The sequence below is a fragment of the Bison bison genome, unplaced genomic scaffold (assembly GCF_000754665.1).
Source record: "Bison bison bison isolate TAMUID 2011002044 unplaced genomic scaffold, Bison_UMD1.0 scf7180017864063, whole genome shotgun sequence".
Lineage (NCBI taxonomy): Eukaryota > Metazoa > Chordata > Mammalia > Artiodactyla > Bovidae > Bison > Bison bison.
The window spans coordinates 145,790-166,830 of NW_011494635.1; the positions used below are offsets into that span (position 1 = coordinate 145,790).

General features: G+C 47.5%; 1 protein-coding gene and 1 non-coding gene across 2 annotated transcripts in view; one reads left to right on the forward strand and one right to left on the reverse strand.

Annotated features, from left to right (window-relative positions):
- The window catches only part of DTD1 (D-tyrosyl-tRNA deacylase 1), a 78,866-nt gene that overhangs the window by 25,620 nt on the left and 32,205 nt on the right, over positions 1 to 21,041 (forward strand). The window lies entirely within an intron of this gene.
- On the reverse strand, positions 6,161 to 6,233 carry TRNAG-CCC. The gene has a single exon. It is a non-coding gene; the product is annotated as a tRNA-Gly (tRNA).

Genomic DNA, 21,041 nt, shown 5'->3' on the forward strand with positions numbered 1-21,041 from the left:
TGACAGTAATTGACTAAGTACCTTGAACTATGCTCCTTTCAAAATGGATTGTGCGTGTAATTTAGTAAATAAAAATATTTATTTTTTTAAAAAACGTTTCAGAACAGCATTGCTTCTGGGATCCGAGCTCATTTTCTGTTTGTTCTTTTCCAATTAAAAATACTTTACTGTGAGTTATTTAGGACAAGTAAGAGGAGTAAGACAGGAGACACTGGTACATCCACTTTCCAGCATAAGAAAGCATTCTCCTTACTTGGAGATTCTTGCAAACATTCCAGTGAAGAGTGGGGACTGGCCATCTTAAAGCCCCTCGTGCCAGTGTCTTCTGATTGAATATGGGTAGCTGGGCCCAGCTACCTGCTGCTTCTCCTACTGCCCCCTCGAGGGGAAATCCACCAGCCCAGGTTGAGTCTGCAGTGATGCAGTGCCGGGGGAGCAGACTCAGAAAATGACTTCCTGCGATTTCTCTGTAGATGAATTTTAGTATTTAACACAAGGTTTATAGGGGCTTCTCAGGTGGCGCTTGTGGTAAAGAACTTGCCTGCCAGTGCATGAGACTTAAGATACGCGGGTTCAGTCCCTGGGTTGGGAAGATCCCCTGGAGAAAGGCATGACAACCCACTCTAGTATTCTTGTCTGGAGACTCCCATGGAGAGAGGAGCCTGGTGGGCTACACTCCATGGGGTAGCAAAGAGTTGGACATGAGTGAAGCGACTTGGTGTGCATGCATGTGAAGTTTACATGGTGATCTTCCCCCTCTTTTGCCAGGGCTGTGGCAATGCTGGCGCTCAGTAAGCCAGTGAGGCAGTGCAGGGTCTAGATCTGGCCCCTTTCCCCCACCTGCTTCGCCACCGCTCCTCCACCTGTCTTTATGTCTGTCCATCCATTCACCCATCTATCCATTCACCCACCCATCCAGCTTAGCATTTGACAAGGTACAAACAGTAAGGCTCAACCTTTGCTGCCTTCCTTTGCAAAGGTTACTTTGTAGTCTGAAATCTAAAAATGAAATAAAAGTCAATTTTCATACTCTTTTCAATAACTTTGAAATATCTTTACAAAAGAATGCATGTGGTCTATAGGGTTTCTTTTTATAGTCTCTTACATGTTCCTTGCAAAAATGTATCTGTTCAGACTTTTTATTTTGGAGTGATCTTAGAACTTGAAAAGAAGTTACCACAATGATAATAAGTTTCTTTCTCTAGCCTCTCCTGTATTCAGATCTTACATGAACACAGCATAGTTATCAAAAGTAAGGAATTAACATGGGTACAATATGATGAACTAATCTGAACTCTAAAGTGAATTTCTCTAGTTTTCCCACTTTTCTGTGCTGGGGTCTTCTCTGAGATCCAGGTTTCATCAGTCATGTCTCTTTGGTTTCCTCCAATCTGGAACACTGCCTCAGTCATATTTGTATTTTATATGTTCATGTTGTATTTTTGAAAATGTATATATCTGAGTTGGTAGAAATTCTTTGAACATATTTTGTTTACAGCCTCAGGATGGCTGGGGCCAAGGAGGGGCCGACCGGCTTCTCCTTCTGGACGTTCGTGCTCAGGTCGATCCAGGCCAGACCCCAGAAAGCCCCGATTTCACTTTTGAGGCCTGTGCCTAGGAAACCACCCTTCCTCTGGGTAGTGGACTGCTTCTAGTGTGGTCCTCCCTAGGGCTCTGTGCTCTAGAAACATCCGGGACCAAGGCTGTGGAGAATGTGCACAAAGGTGCTCTGTATTTACACACCGGGCTCGCTGCTGGGTGCAAATCTGTGCTGGTGGTGGGTGGGTGGCAGAGAGGAGGGAGGGCAGTGTTCATTCTAGAGTTTTCTGTAAAAGTGAGTTACCTGAAGTCAGAAAGAGAAAAATGAATATCTCTTATTAACGCCTGTATGTGGAACCTAGAAAAATGGTATGTGCGTGTTAAGTCACTTCGGTCATGTCCGACCCCATGGATGGTAGCCTGATAGGTTCCTCTGTCCGTGGGATTCTCCAGGCAAGAATACTGAAGTGGGTAGCCATTCCTTTCTCAAGGGGATCTTCCCGACTCAGGGATCAAACACACCGTGTCTCTTACATCTCCTGCATTGTCAGGAGGATTCTTTACCACTAGCACCATCTGGGAAGCCCAGAAAAATGGTATAGATGGGCTTATCTGCAAAGCAAAACAGATGTAGAGGACAAGTATGGACACCAGGCGGGGAAAGGGGAGGGATGAATAGGGAGACTGATATAACATATGCACACTACCGATGCTATGTATGAAGTAGATAGCTAATGACAACCTACTGTGTAGCACAGGAAACTCTGCTCTGTGGTGACGTGAATGGGAAGGAAATCCAAAAAAGAGGGGATATGTGTATATATTGGAGAAGGCAATGGCACCCCACTCCAGTACTCTTGCCTGGAAGATCCCATGGATGGAGGAGCCTGATAGGCTGCAGTCCATGGGGTCGCTGAGGGTGGGACACGACTGAACGACGTCACTTTCACTTTTCACTTTCATGCATTGGAGAAGGAAATGGCAACCCACTCCAGTATTCTTGCCTGGAGAATCCCAGGGACAGAGGAGCCTGGTGGGCTGCTGTCTATGGGGTCGCACAGAGTCGGACACGACTGAAGCGACTTAGTAGCAGCATGTATATATATAGCTGATTCACTTTGCTGGACAGCGGAAACTAATATAATATTGCAAAGCAACTATACTCTGATAAAAATCAATAAAAAAGAAAAAGGGAGTTTCCTGGATTCTGGAGGTGTGCCCAGCTTTTTGTGTATTCAAGTCAAGCATCGCAGTATGTGTGTGCATGTGTGTGCATGTGCTTATGAAATGGACACACAGCCACACACACGCAGAGAGATGGACATCAAGAGGCCAGGGCTTGCCCAGCATGCAGGCTTCTCTGAGTTATAGGACCTGCAGCATTAATCCTGAGACGGTCCCAGCAAACTTCGAAGGACGTGCCCAAGGCAGAAAGGCTTCAAAATTCTCCAGCAAAACACAGGGAGGAAGTTGACAAGACTCATGAAGTGCCAATAATCTTAATTTTTAAAAGTTTTTTAAAAATAAGAACTTCTTTATAAAGGGACATGAGCCAATGGCAGAAGACGATGACCAGAAACTTCACTCCAGGGCTCTTGGGTCACACCAGCCCCACCACTTTCTGCCTCAGGTTTGTCCTTTGAAGTTTGCTAGGACCATCCCAGGGTTAATGCTGCAGGTCCTTTCATTCTGTTACCTCTGATTTTTTTTTTAAGTAAAACTTGTGGGGTAGTTTTCACTCCAAGGAGAGAGTTCCTGGGTACCTCCTACCCACGTGTCTCATCGTTCACCCTCCTGCATTTCCATGGCTCATCTGTCAGAGCTAGAAACTGGCGTGCGTGCCTGACGGTGGCCCAGGCTCCAGACTTTGTTTGGATCTACCTGTCTCCATTCACCCCCTCGGTCCATCCCACGATCCCATTCAGGGTCCCTACTGCCTTTCCTTGTCTGGGACAGTTTCTCCATCTTTCTCATTTTTAACAAAGGGGAACGGCAGCAATTCCACGATCCTGACCTGACAGTCCTGAGATACCCTGCAGAACGTCCCCACGCCTGGGTTTGTCCCACTATGTGTCTTGTGATTAGACCGGAATTATGATCTTTGTAGGGGCTTCCCAGGTGACTCAGTGGTAAAGAATCTACCTGTAATGCAGGAGCCACAGGAGACCTGGGTCAGATCCCTGGGTCGCGAAGATCCCCCTGGAGAAGGAAATGGCAATGCACACTCCAGTATTCTAGCCTGGAAAATCCCATGGACAGAGGAGCTTGGCAGGCTATAGTCCATGGGTCACAAAGAGCTGGACATGACTGAAGTGACTTAGCATGCACGCATGGGCTTTTAAAATGAGCACACAGGGTGGAGGGCCCTTCGTGTCTCATCATGTAGGGGGACGTGTGACATCTACAGGACATGAGACGCGGTCCCCTGGCTGGTGATGTATGGCTGGGTCTCTCTGCTGCAGGGGCACTGATTTTCCCTACTCCATTCTTAGAAGCGAACCCCTAAGCACAGCCCACCTTGAAGAGGTTCAGGGAAGAGTAAACTCCATTTCCTAGAGCAGAAACATCCACATGGATTATTTGTAGGGTTACAGGACACCCCAGATGACTTTGATTTTTAGATAAACGAGTAGTTTTGTGATGTCAGTATGTGCCTTGTGATAGATATCTGAACTTCATATTTAACTGGGTGTCCTGTACTTTGTTAAGTCTGGCAACCCTAATGATTTGGAATTCTTCTGTAAGAAAAATTGGTCTCTTCTTCCCAACATCTGATTTTAGTTCGACTCTACCATCCTCCTAGTATCCTTTTCTTCCCACTTTGTGTCATCCTTTAGCACAGTTTGATGTGTTTCAGTGAGATTACAATTTGTCTACTTAATTTTTTTTTTTAAAAGACTTTATTTTTAATTGAAGGACAATTGTTTTACAGTATTATGTTGGTTTCTGCCATACTGTCAGCTATTATTATTTACATTTTCAAATGAGAACATTAGGACTTAAATCACATGACTTGTTCAAATTCACATAGTTGGTGAAAGAGATTGTATTAACTTTTTTTTAAACATAGTTTTGTTTGCTTTAGAAGATGAATTAGCATGAATGTGTATATGTGTATGTTTAATCAAAGGATTTTTCTCATTGCGTGAGTGCTCAGTTGCTTTGTCCGACTCTCTATGACCCCACCATGCTCCTCTGCCCATGGGATTTTTCCAGCAAGAATCCTAGAGTGGGTTGCTGTGCTCTCCTACAGGGGATCTTCCCAACCCAGGGATACAACCCAGGTCTCCTGCGTCTCCTGCATTGTGGGGTGGATTCTTGACTGCTGAGACACCAGGGAAGCCCATTTTTCTCATTACATGAGCCAGAAAGCACGATAGTTTCCAGCCCTTATAAATGAAACCCAGAGCTGAGGGAAAGGAACTTTGTGCTGAATTTGCAGGTGTAGATCGTGGGTGGGGCAGGGCGGCAGCAGCAGGCCTGTGGATCCCACTGGCCTTGACCGGGCGAGGTGAGTATGGCGGCCTCAACTCCCAACCTGTGGTAGGTGTGAGGGGGAACGCTCACCAAGAGGATGTGGACATGAAGAGGCCTAGGGCAGTGGGGATGCCCAAGACATCTGGGTAGTTTTACCATGAAAAGAAGACCTGGAAGACTCTGGTTTCCTGGAAAACTCTGGATCTGGTTTCTTGAAAGTCGCCTTGCCCACCAGCTGGTGTTGTGGCTCTGCGTTTTGTTCTCTGCAGCTGGTAGCCAGAAAGGCAGGGCTGGCTTCTCGTCAGCAGCAGGTGTTCCTGGACACAGCAGGAACTGTGATGCTCAAAGGTGGTCCAGGGGCTCGGGAGGGCCTCCCCAGAGCGAGGTCCCTGGGGGGCAGGCAGAGGGGAGGTGCTGGGCTCAGTGAGTGGGGTGTGGCTCTCACCCACGGCAGTTGCCTTCCTAGGTCATTGGAAAGGATGCACGTGAAAGGATATAGGTGCCCCTTTAAGGTGAACACCTCCCCAGCACGTAGTAGGAGCTTTAGCAAACATTTGTCCGAGGAATAAGGGCATCACTATTTGCCCTGCCAGGTGTTTGGCTCATCCTCAATAATTGTGACAAAGATCCATCGTTTGTCCCTACACTGACCTGTCTTCTGCGTTCAAAATGCCAGCTGGTTGTCGTTGTTTCAAATCAGTTTTCTTGCCCAATGGGGTCTGACTCCACCAGGTTTCCACAGAAAGCTTCCAGCAGTCCTGGGGCTCTGGTGCCCTTTGACCCAAGTGCCCTCTCCTTTCCCCACGAGGTAGGGGCTGCCTGTGCCTCTGCTTCTGGAGGGGTCTCCTTGCCCCCATCTCCTTGCTGCCCCATCTCTGGCACCCGCACAGTCACTGACCCACCCTCGGCAGGCTGGGATTGCTTGCACGTCCCAAGTAAGAGGTCCGCATAGGTGTGAAACTGCCCAGGGCAACTTACTAGAATACTGCACAATGTGACAGGTACTACCTTTAGTCTGAGGCTGCTGGTTATTATTATTATTTTTAATATTTAGTTGGCTGCACCAGGTCTTAGTTGTGGCACTTGGGATCTTCGATCTTCGTTGTGGTGTGCAGGACATTTAGTTGCAGCATGTGGGATCTAGTTCCCTGACCAGGAATCGAGCCTGGGCCCCCTGCATTGGGAGTGCAGAGTCTTAGCCACTGGACCACCCGGGAAGTCCCAGCCAATTCTTGTTTCATAAAGAAACAAGGAGCATCGTGTTCCACATAGCTCCTTGAAGATGTTACACGTGCCTGTGCGTGGCTCTTGTAATCCTGTTGAATTGAACAACATATGTTTGTCCATGTGTTTACATTTTCTCAGATAACAGATATCTGTAGGACAAGATTTTATTATCTATTTTTGAATTATGTTTTGAAACGTAAAAAGCACATTTTGGGATCTTGCTGTAGCCAGGAGCGTTCCATGGTACCTGACTATACGCGCTGTTCTGGCAAGCTGTTCCGAGTCTCGGATTTTCTTGAGTTTCTGTTTATGAGATGCCAGCGTGTTAAATACATACATGGTAAACTGTGAGGTCAGTCCGTAACAGCTCTGAGGAAGAGCAGGCAGTTATGTTTTCGTCGAGGACTTTGGAGTGAGCCCGTCAGCCCTGAAGCATGACGGCCACACTCTGTGTTGTTCAGAGGTGGGGGACACCGGGGGCCCTGTTGTTGGGTCACCTTGACCCTCACCTGTTGCAGGGCCCGTCCTGTGTGTGGCCCAGCAGAGGGCTGGTGGCGGCCCCTGCTCCGGCTGTCCTGGTCAGTGTCGCAGAAGCCGAGCCCTCCCCTGATTGTTATGAGCTGTGGCTCTGGGTGGGTGCTCTTCTGGGTCTGGAGCTGCTGAGCAGAGCGAGCTGCAGAGTTCTCATTTTCACGTGGACCACGAGCTCTTCTGAGCCACTCACTGCTCTTTTAGGAGGAAACTTAAATAGCTTCTTTCACTTGCCCTTTCCTGGATTTTTCTGGCTCTCTTTTTGATAGTTGAATATGAGGTCACCAGAAGGTTTTCTTTTCAGCTTTACTGTGATTGAATTGACCATTTTTGCAGCTGCAGGTCTTGGATGTTTGTTTCCCTTGGTTCTGGCTGATGAGCTTCTCAGAGGTGGTGAGAGTCTCCCTAGGAGAGGGGTCTCTGCAGCGTGCAACCCGCCACGTGTCTTGGCTTGAGCCTCTCTAGCCATCAGGGAAGGGGACACCGTGGACCGCTTGATTGCAGACTTAGTGGGGGACTCCTTGGTAGGCATATGATTGCATCCCCAAGGCTATCTGACACCCAGACGGGCCACTGTGTGGTGTGGGGACCAGGCAGGGGCAAGTCTTTGGGGGTGTTTAGCGCTATATCTACCCACTCCAGTGTCCTTGCCTGGAGAATCCCAGGGACGGGGAAGCCTGGTGGGCTGCTGTCTGTGGGGTTGCACGGGGTCAGACACGACTGAAGCGATTTAGCAGCAGCGCTATATCTGCGAGAAATGGTGGGGAGGTGGTGCCCAAGACCACCTCCAAGGAGCCCGGGCCGGAAGCTCTGGACTCAGGTATTGGTGGGTAGGGTTGCTGCGCCCCACGGGGTCTGTCCATGGTGCTGCCACCCCTTGCAGGCCAGCGGCTCCCTCTGACCTTTGAGCCCAGGCCCTCACAGAGGCCAGACGGTCTTTCTCAGAAGCTCTGGTGTCTCTTTGGCTGCAGTCTTTTTTCTGGGCCTGGTCAGCATCTGTCAGTGACTGGGCCCTGGGGACCTGCCCGCCTTCCTCAGCCTCTTGCTTCTCACGGGTAACCAGGGCCCGTTCCCCAGCATCTCGGTTATAGTGAAACAGCACCAGTGGCCAGCATGTGACCACACTCCCCCTCGCCCGGGTGACCCATTCTCCCTGTTTACTTAGGCCGCCATGAGTCAGGGGGCGTCCATGTGCTCCTGATGATGCTTGTGATGGGGCCCAGCGCTGCAGAGTCTGGGCTGGAAGTGATGACAGCCTCACAAGCGTGGAGACCAGAGATCCTTGTCTTTCCATGGTTAGCCTTCTTCCACAGTGTAGACAGACGTCTACACACAGACGTCTCCACAGTGTAGACAAACTGGAACCCGCAGAGCCCGGGCGGCGCTTTCCTTGGTGGGAGGAAGGGAGGCAGGATGGAGAGGCTGCCCCTTCACAGACGTCCTTGGGCTGGGGGCTCCTCTCTTCTCCAGTATTTCATTCTGAGACCTTGGTCTCTACAGTTTAAATGTTATTCTCATATTTATTTTCACAGCCTGTTTAATTGAGAACACTTGATGAAAAATGTTTAAAACATAGCAGTTGTAAAGAATCTAGGGTCATGGAGAGGTTTTAATTGATCCTTGTGATGAACGAAGAATACCCTGTCGATGGCCTCCCTTCCATCGTTTCCCAAGGCCTTTGCCCATCTCGATCAGTGTGGAACAGCATCATGTTTTTGGCTGATGGCACTCTTGAGTTATGCTCCTCTCAAAGCTTTGACTGCATCTGAGAGGCTGAAGCCTGAGGAAGCTGAACCCCTCACTCCTGAGCTGTTCATGGCGCAAAGCATTAAAAACAGCACCAGCATGGTCATCTGTTCTATTTTGTATTGACTCTGTCATCACTTTAATTGGTTGTTGTTAGAACAGATGTTTTAGTAGGAAGATTTTGGCATGACTACATTTGCTTATTTAATTTCTGATGACTTGCAGGACATTTATTTCTACATTAAAAAAAGGTGGGGGCAGTGGGAGCAGAGCAGCCCTTCCTACAGAACCTGGTCCTAGAGAGTAACAAGGTTGCCAAGAAGGCTTTGCTGAGGAGGAGGTTTGCCTGGAGGAAACATAAACTGGAAGAGCTTCACCAGTAGGCATGAACCTTTCAACTTACAGTCAGCAGGGCACTCCAGAGCTTTCCCAGTGTCAAACCACCTTGCAGGATGGCTTCCAAAAATTGGAAGTCAAGTTACCACTGTTTTAACATTGGCAAAATTAGAAAGAAAATAGTCATCCTATTTAGAAAGCATATGAGCCAGTTATGCTTTTGCAACTTTTGTATCTTTGTATAAAGTCCTGACTTCAGACTTGGGTGTGAGCTTGGTTCACATGCCACAGTTAAAATAATCAGTGATCATTTGTGGTTCTTTGAATTTGGGCGTTCATAGAAAAGCTTACCAATACTAACTTTGGGGGAAAAAAAGAAGATTTGCTTCTGTGTTTGGGCCAAAATAAACTTCCTAAATTGCTATTTGATAGCAGTGTTTGTGAAATAATATTATAACTCTGTATTGTAAAGAATTTTAGGTTCAGAAAAAGCCTCTGAGTATACAAGGATTCTTTTAAAGGTTTGTTATTCTTTTAGACTATATGAGTCGTCTTCCCTGCCCTTAAAAACTTTTGGGTTGGTGGGGGAACTCCGTTGGTTAAACTTAGTATGTAAGCATCACATTGTTAGCAGAAGTGGTCATGGTGAATCCTGTAGTCTGTAATCCTTTAATCGATACGTGGGCCGACTGGGGTGTGTCATTACAATCATACAGAAAACACCTGTTGTGAGAGGACAGACAGGTGCTGCTCAGCCCATCCTCATGGTTCCTCGGTATAGATGCTTCTTGCTTCTGAGCCAAGAGGTGAGCGTCTTCTGCCACCAGCGGGTCCTGTCTGAAGCTTCTCACTATTGCGGGCACTAAGCATGATGCTTGTCAGGTGTGTGGTCGGTGCTCAGCAGCTGCTTGTCCGATGAGTGACTCGACAGACAGCGTACAAGTCACCAGATGTCATGTGTCCGCAGGGAGTGCTGCCCGCTGTCCACCGTGCTGTCATCACCTGCGAGTGTTAACCGGCAGCCACCACACAGGTTAATCTGTCCGGGATATTCAAGTCCTAAACTGGAATTCTGAGGTTTTCTTAAACGTTAGTGTGATTTTTGTTTTTATGTGATGTTTTAAACCACTTGAGGTCAATGGATCAACTTTTTTTTTTTTTTTGTATTCACCTAAGCAGTACTCTTGCCTGGAAAATCCCATGGACGGAGGAGCCTGGTAGGCTATGGTCCATGGGGTCACAAAGAATCGGACACGACTGAGCGACTTCACTTTCACTTTTCACTTTCATGCATTGGAGAAGGAAATGGCAACCCACTCCATTGTTCTTGCCTGAAGAATCCCAGGGACGGGGGATCCTGGTTGGCTGCCGTCTCTGGGGTCGCACAGAGTTGGACACGACTGAAGCGACTTAGCAGCAGCAGCAGCAGCAAGCACCTTATGGTTAATAAAATGTCAAACCTTTTCTGGTGTGAAAAATGCTACAAATCAATGCTACATGGTAGATAATGTCTATGAGTCATATATTATTTTGTGCTTGTTACTCATTTCCACATGTTATTGGGGGAAGGAGTGGGAGGGACTTAATTCTTTGCAGGTTCCGACTCTTATGTAATAAAAAGGGAAGGATCTAGAGGTCTTAACTTCTTGTCAAGTTTCCGAGTCTAACTCTGCAGAATAACGTCTGTCCCAGTTGATGAGGAGGGTGAGAGTAAGTTCCTCTGAAATGCTGTCACTCCTCTGTCTCAGAACTTTAGCTCTTTAAAATCTGGGTCACATCTGAATCGACCCTTAGAAGCCTTACTTTTCAGGGCAGGAGAAGCAGCATTTCCAGCTTGCATCCAGGGAGGTCAGTACAGGAGGCTTTGAGGGCTGAGTGGACTAGAGTGTTTTTCAGCCAAGGGTCCTGCTAAACTGCCTGGCAACATTTATCTGATCATTTTTCTCCATTAAAAAAAAAATCTGTCCAAGATGATAATAAAACCTTACATGGAGATATTTTTCTGTTTAGACTTCATTATGAAAACATTTTGCTATATTCTATTCTGATACTAACCATTACAGAGTCCCTTTTTCAAAAATATTGGTAGTAAAGGGGAGAAGATGCCTAGTTTCTCTTTTTTAAAAAAATGAATCGCTTTCTTTATGTTCTTTTTTTTTTTTTAATATTTATTTGGCTGCACCAGGTCTTAACTGCAGCATGTGGAATCTATATGCCTCACCAGGAATTGAATCCAAGCCCCCTGCACTGGGGCTCGAAGTCTTAGCCACTGGACCACCAGGGAAGTCCCTTTAGTTTCTCTTCCTAAGTCACCAAATTAAATTTCTCAGGTTTGCTTTTTTCCTGTATTTGCATTGCTCAATTTCTGTTTTTCTCCATGGATTTATATCAGAGGTACTTCTTTCCTACTTTGGTGATTTCTTTTTTCTTTTTTGCCAGTTTAGTGATTTGGTGATATACACGGAAACTATTGCACTATTCTGAGCAATAATAATTTTATTGACTTGGAAGCCTGAGTTGTCTCGACTTCCAGTGGTTGTTTGCATTGCAGTGTTTAAAATAACTGACAACCCTGAGATCCTTACCAAAAGTTTATGACAGAAAGGAAAAAAAAAAAAGGAAAGAGTAGGGCAGGGAGTGGAAAAAATGCTGTTTAAATTACAAACTGCTTGTGCTTGTAGCATTTACATAGAGAGGGCAGTTAACCCAAGTCACTTAAAAAATGGTCATAACATTGAGAGTTAAAAATAATCTTACTTGTAGAATGACTTGGAGCAGAAATCGGAAGTCCAGATGAGCGAACAGTTCACATGAGGAGTTGTTGGGTGGCAGGCACGATTTTGAGTGTTACATTGTGGAAGCTGGTTGGTGCTGCTGGGGGCTGGGCCTGCAGTTTGGGGCCACATGTGTGATCTTGATTGATTCAGAGCCCAGGTTGATTCAGAGGTCTCTTTGTTGATAAGCTCAAATGCTGTCTCCTCGGGGGGTGGGGTTGGTGTCCCGTCCTCTACTGTCCCATTTAGAGTGTTCACCAAGCACTGTTGGAAGCTGGCTGGCCTCCCAGGTCACTGGTGGAGCCCTGGACCCCGGTGGCAGAAAAAAGTCCCCACCCCTGTTTCCAGGGACACACCTTGCAGCCATGTGGGTGATGGCCCCCCTGCCCCTGTGAAGTGAAGCCTGCCTGGATCACGGGGGTCATGCTTTAAGCCAGACAGCATCTGTGTTCATTATCTAGTGCTGTGCAGAGAACTACCCCAAACTCAGCGGCTTGACACAACAATAGACGTTTTTCATACTGTTTCTGTGAGTCAGGAATGTGGACCATGGAGCTGGATGGTTCTGCCAGGGAGGGAACTCTGGTTAGGTCGCAGCCACTGTGTCGGCAGGGCCCGTCTCCTGCATAGCCCTTGGGGTTGGCAAGCTGGTGCTGGCTGTTAGCCAGAGGCCTCAGTTTTTTTGCCACATGGACAGGGCTACTCAGATGTCTTCCCAACATGACAGCTGGCTTCCCTAGAGCCCTGGCCTTTGAAGTCACACACTGTCATCTCTGTGGTGTCCTGTGGTTACACTGGTTAGCCCTGTGCAGTGTGGCTTCACAAGGTCACAAGGTCCTAGGGAATCTTGAAGGCTGGCCTTCCCACCATCCCAGGTGTCCCTTCCGGTCGGTAAGATCCATCCTGTCTTCCCATTGTGAGCTTAAACAGGATGCTTCCTGAGTGTGGGTACCACATAGTGAATCGTGTCCTAGGAGGTTGCAGGGCGGCTGCTCAGATGTAACAGAGGACAGGTTCGTCCTTGCTGAGTGCACGGTGGGAGCATTTTATTCAAACACTCTTCTTTTGAAATCAGTGATGATACTCAATCTTATCTTTTCAAAGAAGAAAATAAAATCACCTTTTAATTCTCCCCTCCATGGGAACCTGGCATTGTAGCTCAGATGGTAAAGAATCCACCTACAATGCAGGAGACCTGGGGTCGATCCCTGGGTTGGGAAGATCCCCTGAAGATCTGGAAACGGCAACCCACTCCAGTATTCTTGACTAGAGAATTCCATGGACATAGGAGCCTGGCAGGCGACAGTCCATGGGGTTGCAAAGAGTCGGACACTACTGAGCGACTTTTACTACACTCACTTCATAGCACAAAAGTACTGTCAGTCTGTTTTCTGGGTCATACTTCCCCTCATTCCTCTGTAGGGCATGTACACCCCCTCTATATCTGCGTATAAATTTACCAAATAGGATCACACTGCACTGTTTCATAACCTAATTTTTCCTAATGATACAGACATTTTTGCATATCTTCAAATCATCTCTTCAACCTCAGTTTTAACGAGTGCCTCCTGTTTTCACCATGAGAGGTAGCCGAGTCTGTTTAGCTAACTGCCTCTTGCTGGGCATTTAAGTTATATCCTAGCCTCTCCTCTCAAGGGCAGTGCTGGGGAGGTGCATTGTGTCCTCAGTCTTGCTCTGTACCTGGGTTAATTCTTGGTGTAAGCTCCCAGACCTGTAGCCTCTGGACACACGGTCAGGGTATGCTGCTTTTATCAAGAGGCTCCTCCTCAGGTCATTAGCAGGTGCTGTTTCTCTAGCACTGGGCTCTGCGTATCAGTGTGGATTTTTGCCAATTCAATAGATTAAAGAGTGTTGGAAAAAGACAGAAATTTTGTTTATTGGGAGTATGCCTCACTGAAAAAAAAAGTGGATTAATTCCTAATTGCTGTAAGAAATTGGGCAGGTGACCTTGATGGTCAAGTAAATATTTTCTTCTTGGGAGCTTCTGCTTTCTTTGCCTGAGTTCAAGAATTTTACAGCCTTTCACAATCCTTGTGCACTTAAATGTTTGAGGCTTCAGTGTGCTGTTCTGTGAACCTAAAGAAAACACGCGCAGCTCTTTTCCCAAGAGGGAAGAGGGCTGCCTTTTTTGTGAACGGAGCCCTGACTTCCAAACCTGTTGCTGAAGAGCCCATGTTGTCTCTGCAGTGCCAATGACTTAGGGAACATTTCAGTGATGAGTGGTTCCTGGTTTGTTTTACTGTTGGGTTTTGTTTTTCTCTGTTTTCTGTCATCCAGGATACTGGACATGGGATTAGGGGAGGGTAACTGAGACTGGCTAAGGGTCCCCATTATCCACCTGGTGCTCTGGTGTCACCTGGGAGGACCCACCCAAGGTGATGCTGCTGAGTCGGGGGGGGTGCCCTGTGCCCCAGATGTGCCTCCAGCACCGCTTAATGAAGACGTTAAGTATCAGAACCTCCCACAGACGCCTGTCTCAGAGGAACCTGAGGGGAGGGTGGAAAACTGGGGGCTGAGTCTGGTGGAGGAGCAGATCCTGAACACCCTCTTATTCTCCTCTTCCCTTGACTTTGCTAGGCTGTTATCCAAATCCATCCACAGACAAGGGCACAGCTCAGGAGTGTCTGCTCTGCCAAAGTCTTCAACACTGATTTGAGAACTAAAATTGCTTCTTTTTAAAAATTAAACCTCTGCTCTCCGTACAGGATGCACGAGTGTGAGCTTCTCCTACAGTGTCCTTGGTGAGGAGGAGGCGGGGGTGGGTTCTACAACCCTGCATCCTGATGCTCCTGTCTCATGGGTCGTAAGTGATGAGTGCAGGTTTTCCCAAGATTTTTGAAATGCTATGAGAGCCTTTTGAGTGGAAGTATGACAGAAAGGCACAGAAAAGACTTTGAAACCAAGAGGTGCTCAGAACCCAGATGTCAGTGCGATCAAGATGGGACGGCAGAGAAGGCAGTGGTGAGAGACGGCCTGTCGGTGGCGGAGGACTCTGGTGTCTGCGGCTGCAGGTGGGAGGGGTCCAAGAATGCCTGGAGCCCCACCTTGGCTGGCCTCCCCAGGTGCACCAAGCCCGTCACCTGACTGCAGGAGATAGAGCTGACTAAGAGGTTTCCAGGTGCTGGGTGGGCTGTTAACACCTCCACTCATCTCTAACTTTACTGCCCAGAAATTGTTCTTTGTTTGGAACATGAGTCTTCTAGGTGAACCCACTGCCTACTTGTGACCTCGTCTCACTAGACATGAGGTATCTTTGGAGTTCTAATGCTTGCTGTTTTCTGCACACTCTCTTCAAGGAATTTATATTTTGAGACTTGATTACAGCTGAGGCCATATTGTACCTGTGATCTGCTGTGAAAGGAGATCTGAAAAGTATGTGAGAAATAAGCTCTCAGAATTTGCAATGAATGTTATCTTTATGCTTGATGTGGAGATGCACTGTTTCCCACCGTGGGAGACAGCATTTTTTACCCATTCGGTGTCGTACTCATTTTCCGTCTTGACCTCCCTGTGTCCTGCCCCTCCATCTCGTCATCCCTCTTCTCCCCTGCTCACTCTGGGGGACCCCATAGAGAACTGATTTCATTTCTTTTTAGTGTGCTTTGCACTTGGAGTCAGTAAGCTCCTCCAGACACAGATCTTCTCCTTGCCTCCCTGTCCTTTGACTTCTTAGGACTGCTCCTTTCTCTGTGTTCAACTCTACCATCTATTAGGATGGCCTATGAGGGACGGGGGGAAAGCTGGTGAGACCCCAGGCTTTATGTCAGGGGCGTTTCTTCAATGTTAAAGAAATGTCCAGTTGGCTCTCAGAGTTAAACCCATAATGCCTCTGCTGCTGCTGCTGCTGCTAAATCGCTTCACCCATAATGAGCACTCCCTTATGAAGTCAATCCAGGAGTGAGCCGGGGGCCCTATTCCTCCACTTTTGAGTCCAGAAAGCTTCCTTGATTTACATTTTCTTTGATTGCTTTGAAAAGGCCTGTTGGCCTGACAACAGTTGCTATGGCGATGGTACTTGGTTAATGCTGCTGGGCAGGTGCCGCTTTGTCCCCTGTGTGGAACAGGCTCCATTGCACAGCGCGTGACAGTGAGTCACCCCGCCTGTTCTCCGCTCTCCAACGATGCTCTGGAGCCACGTGACGCATGTCCCAGCTGAGGCAATGATTGTAATTGGCCTCTCCAGTCTGTAATTTTCTAGGGAGTCTGAAACTCGAAGCCCCCCCGCCCTTTTCTTTTTTTAAAAAAGAACAGATATTAAAGATGAAATTTTAAATGATTACTCTCTGATTTATATGTGACACCGACCGTCTGATGGACAGGAGGGAAGATGGATAAACCACTGCCGGGAACTGACCTAATCAACCTGGCTGTGACAATGCTCAGATTCTTTCTGGCGGGTGATAATCAGCTCCAGGATGTTTGAGGTGGGTGAGCATTAGGTATTCCACCCCATAACCCTTCTGCAACACGAGATGAGAACAGCCATCAGACCAGAGGCTCCATGGGATTGATTATAGAGAGACCTGGTAATAGGCAGACACAAGGAACTGTTACCTGTAGGGTCTGCGTGGGACCCTGGGTCTGTGTCCTACCAGAGTACACAGCCCTGCCCATGGGCGCAGGAGCCTGGGCCAGGTTCCCAGGCATGGAAGCTATGCAGCAGGTGGACTTTTACATTCTGTTTATGTTGCTAATACTGTGACCACTCCATATTTCATGAAGGCCCCTCGTGTCACTGGTGAGAACCCATGATGCGGATGAACAAATCACTGATTTGCCCCTGAAGGCCTACTTCTGACATCCATAGCATATGGCCCGTTGCCAGGGTGTGGTTAATGAAGCCCCTGGCGCCCTGCCTCTGAGCGTGAGTCCTGCTTAGAACGCCAGCCGCCCCCCTGCACTGTCGATTTCTGATGGGCCATGTGACCAAGGCTGCAGGGCTTGGGGAGACAGCAGAGCCACTGGCAGCTACTTTCTGCAGCAGAGACAAGGCTCTTGCACTAGGCCACCTGGAGCAGGTGGAAGCCCATCCTTCAAGGGGTCAAATGCAGACTGAATCCAGTTCAGAGTGGATGATGGATAAATTTAGGAGGCATCATCTTTTTTGGGGGGGGTGGGCGGGTGCTGTGCTGAGTGGCTTGTGGACTCTTAGTTCCCTGACCAGGGATAAATTCTGAGCCCTGGCAATGAAACCATTGGCCCTCCAGGGAATTCCCAGCAGCATTGTCTTAAAATATTTGTTCCCTGAATCAATGAGTTGACTGAAAGGACAATTTTCTGTACTATGAGTTTCCCAGTTGGTTCATTATCCCTAAAACCACCATAGATAGCCTTATGTTTTATTGGGTTCATAATAATCTTCAACCATTCTTTCTGTGAAGCTGACAAATGGCCAGAAGCAAGCAGTAAGCATTCTCTACTTTTATCTCAGTGGGTTTTTTTTGGGTTTTTTTTCTTTCGGGTTTGTCTGGCAAGTGTTTGGTGGTTAAGTGGTTCCAAGTCCTGACCCGCACACCTGACAGAGGAGCCTCCTGAGGGGGATGGGAGTGGATTATCCCTGCATCAGATACCAGCTGGACATGCTGAGCTGTCTGTCAGTTGGGGGCATTTATCAGCAGTCAGATTCATTTACAGCCCGCTTTTCTTGCAAGCCGTGGAATTATTTTAAGCATTGCAATGCAGCAGTCAGGCAAGACCCCTTCACAGATGCTTCTGTGACCCCGTGCCATCTATCTGAGCCTCATTAATTGGCTTGTATTGCATGTGTTGTTCAGGTTTACCCCACTGAGAATTTTATGAGTTCCATAAAGAGGGTATCTGCTTTAAGAGGAAGGTGTTGTACTGGAAAGTTTTTCAATTTAGAGATGAAGCATCACTACCTAGAGAGGAATAAGGACAGGCATCAGCAGGGCTTCTTGTCAGAAGCCATGCACACAGGAAGAGAGTAGAGGATGGTATTTCGGGTGGTGAAGAAGACCCCCACCAGTCGAGAATTCTGTATTCAATGAAGTTACCTGGCAAAGGCACAGGAGAAATAGAGACTTTCTCAGACCAACAAAAAGAGACTTCATCTCCAGCAGCCCAGTCTGGCAGGGAATGTTGAAAGAAGTTCCTCAGGGCAGAAGGAAAATGATGCAGGTCAGAAACTCAGATCTCCATAAAGAAGAGTATGAGAGAAAGAATATATCAAGATGGGATACATTTTTAGATTTTTTAAAATTCTTCATCCGAAAGTTAACTGTGTGTTTCAGTCTGTCACAGTCATGCTGCCCTGGGTGAGGCTGGCTTGGGGAAGGGGGAGCTGAAGGGACGGCCGAGTCACCAGGGATGGGAGGGAGGAATTGGGATGCCCTTCGCAGGACCTGCACCCCAGGTGTTGACACTGCAGTGTGCAGGGACTTAAGTTAGTTACAAAGTGCATGCTGTAAGCTCTAGGACAGTCATGGAAAATAAGTGTAGTTGATCCACTGAGAGAGTGAACATGCAATCTTGGAGAGTGTGCACCTCCTCCTATGGGGGAGGGAGACAGAGCAGCAGCAAGGGAGGGGAGGACTGCATAAGAAATCAGAAACACAGAACTGTCTGGAAGCTTTACAGACCGTCTCGGGGTTTGAAATTAGAAACAGTGTGCATTTTTAATATCCTTCTAGGAAAAGGTCCGTAGCCCATCAATGTTTAATGCCCAGATCATCATAGAGAGCTAAGCAGTTCTCTGTGGCTTCCAGTCTGGTCTGGAGGAAGAAGTTCTATTTTAGAACCATCTTTGGGACATGATCCTGCTGTGGAACGAGAGCCCTGAGGTCCTTGCCTTTTCTCTGCCCTATGAACAGGTGCATTTGATACAAGAAAAGTGCCCTGGGTTATCTACCTGCCCCCTTGTATACATGCCATTTTCAGGGGCTATATGCCATTTGGTAATTATAGATTCTTTTACTAGTTTTCTTTCTAGATTTTTTGTAGAATTAGCTGTAGGCTTTCTTTAAGGTGGTTCTCTTATAGACAGAGAAAGGGAGTAGAACTCACATTATCCCCCCTCCCTTTTAACATCATGTGAGCAGTGATGCAGCTGAGATGGTCGTCAGCTTGTGGTTGAGTTACCCTGTATCACCAGGGAGATTTATTTGGACAACAGGATGTGGGGAGGCCCAGGGGTTGGGGGACAGGGAGGCATCTTTTATCTCTTTATTGTTTAGAACTACTGTGCACGTTGACAGTAAAAGTCAGGGTGTCTTGTCTATTTTACTATTTTTTTTCAAGCATCTGGACCCACACCGTCCAGTAGAATCTTCTGTGATGTTGGAAACCTGTGGCATCCACATAGTATCCGACAGCCACTGTGACTGTGAGCGCCTCAGATGTGGTCAGCATGAGTGTGGAACGTGACGTTTAATTTCACTAAGTTTAGATTTAAAGGGATCTCAAAACAGGGGCTCTATAACAACTTAGAAGGGTGAGATGGGAGGGAGGTTCAAGAAGAAGGGGACACGTGTACCTATGGCTGATTCATGTTGATGTTTGGCAGAAACAAACAAAATTCTGTAAAGCAGTTATCCTTCAATTAAAAAAAAATGAATTAAGGAAAAAAAAAAAAGCCCCATGTGGCTGGTGGTCACTGTCTTGAATAGCGCAGGGTGGGCGAGGCCACCTGTTGCCTGCACCCTCAGCCCCGCTGCCTGGAGACCCTCACGCCAGCCAGCTCTCAGGCTGCCCCTCACCTTTCACTGTCGGCACCATGACTAGAGGTAGAAGCCAGATGAAGTCCCGTGGCAAATGTGAGCACCTCGCTGGCAGCGTAAGGTGCAGTGCCAAGTGTATAAAAGAACGTACTCTTACTGGATGCCTACTGTATACCAAAGATGTATGCACCGTATCCCAGCTGTGCCCCTTTCCTGGGTTTATTCCTCACTTGGGGTGCACGTTGGCCAGTGCCAGGGCTGAACGGAGATCCTCTCTTCCATGTGTGATTATGAAGGGACATGATGCCACAGACAGAGGGTTAGTATTTGCAAATTGGAGGCAGCAAAGTGGTTTCTGCCCTCTTAGGAGTAAGTCTCTGGCCTGTGGTATGTTGATATTTATATCAGCCACTCTGCATCTTTGCTTCCTCTGGCCGTTTCTAGTGGGAATGCCATGTGTCTGGGGGCACTTGGGGCGTCTAGGACTCGTGGAGGAAAAAGGGATCACCTCCTCTGCCTGTATCACAGAGCTGACTGGTTTCGCCAGGGTGAGGACTAGCCTGACTTGTGAAAGTGTTAGTCACTCAGTCGTGTCCGACCCTTTGTGACCCTTTGGATTGTAGCCTGCCAGGCTCCTCTGTCCATGGGATTCTTCAGGCAAGAGTACTGGTAGATAGGATCACTTAGGGAGTAGGGCTGGTGCTCTCACAGCCATTGATCTGGTTGTCCCTGATGCCAGGGGCCTAAAGGACATCCTGGAAGCAGGGCCATCAGGCCGGAAGAGAACTGTCACTCAGAACTGGGGTCGTAGCAGCTGATACACCAGGCTAGGAGTTCCACTTCCTTTAATAAAACCTGCCTGGTCTTCCTGCCAAACAGTATGGAGCCGCACATGAATTAATCAGCATTCCTCCTTAAAATACCTCACACTTGGAACTCGCTTAATTTGACATTTGCTGCTTTTACATTTGAACGTTTCCTGGAAATGTGACAGGGATGTAGAGTCAGCTTTTCTGCTTTTAATTGGTACCTGAGTAACCATGACTCCAATTGTTGATAATTGGTAAATTTGGTAGCAGAATTGTTCTTTGCTTTTTTTTTTTTGCTTTTGTTTTTGACTTTCTATGCCTCTTCCTTGGGGTGGTTGAGGGGGTAGGAAGGGAGGGGCTATTTGTTCCCAAGACTCACTTATATCAATGAAGAGAAAGTGATCAGTGAAGAATGTTTTCTATCGGCTTTTGTCCCCATACCATGTCTTCATCACTAGTTGTGCTTATTTGAATCATTTTGCTTCTCCTCTTGCTCCTGAATGAGTGCCTGAAGGTACCACCTTCACACCCACTGCATACTTAGTCAGCATGGTGTCCACATGGGGACCAGGCTGGTACAGGGTGATGTGGGAGCAGAGGCGTGGGGCATGGTCGGGAAGGCAGCGGGCTGTGTTATTACAGAATGGGGTAGACTCAGCTGACCAGCGGGCAGGCACCAGCCATACCTAGCCATGGAACTTTGCATTCATGAAGATTAAATAAAATAAACACACGTTCCTTCTTTATGACTGAGAAGTATTTCATTGTACTATTAATATATACACACCACATCTTCCTTATCCATTCATCTGATGACAAGCACTTGGATTGTTTCTGTATCTTGGCAGTTAATGATGCCATGATGAACAGTGAGGGGCAGGGTCGCAGGTCTCTTGTTGAGTTAG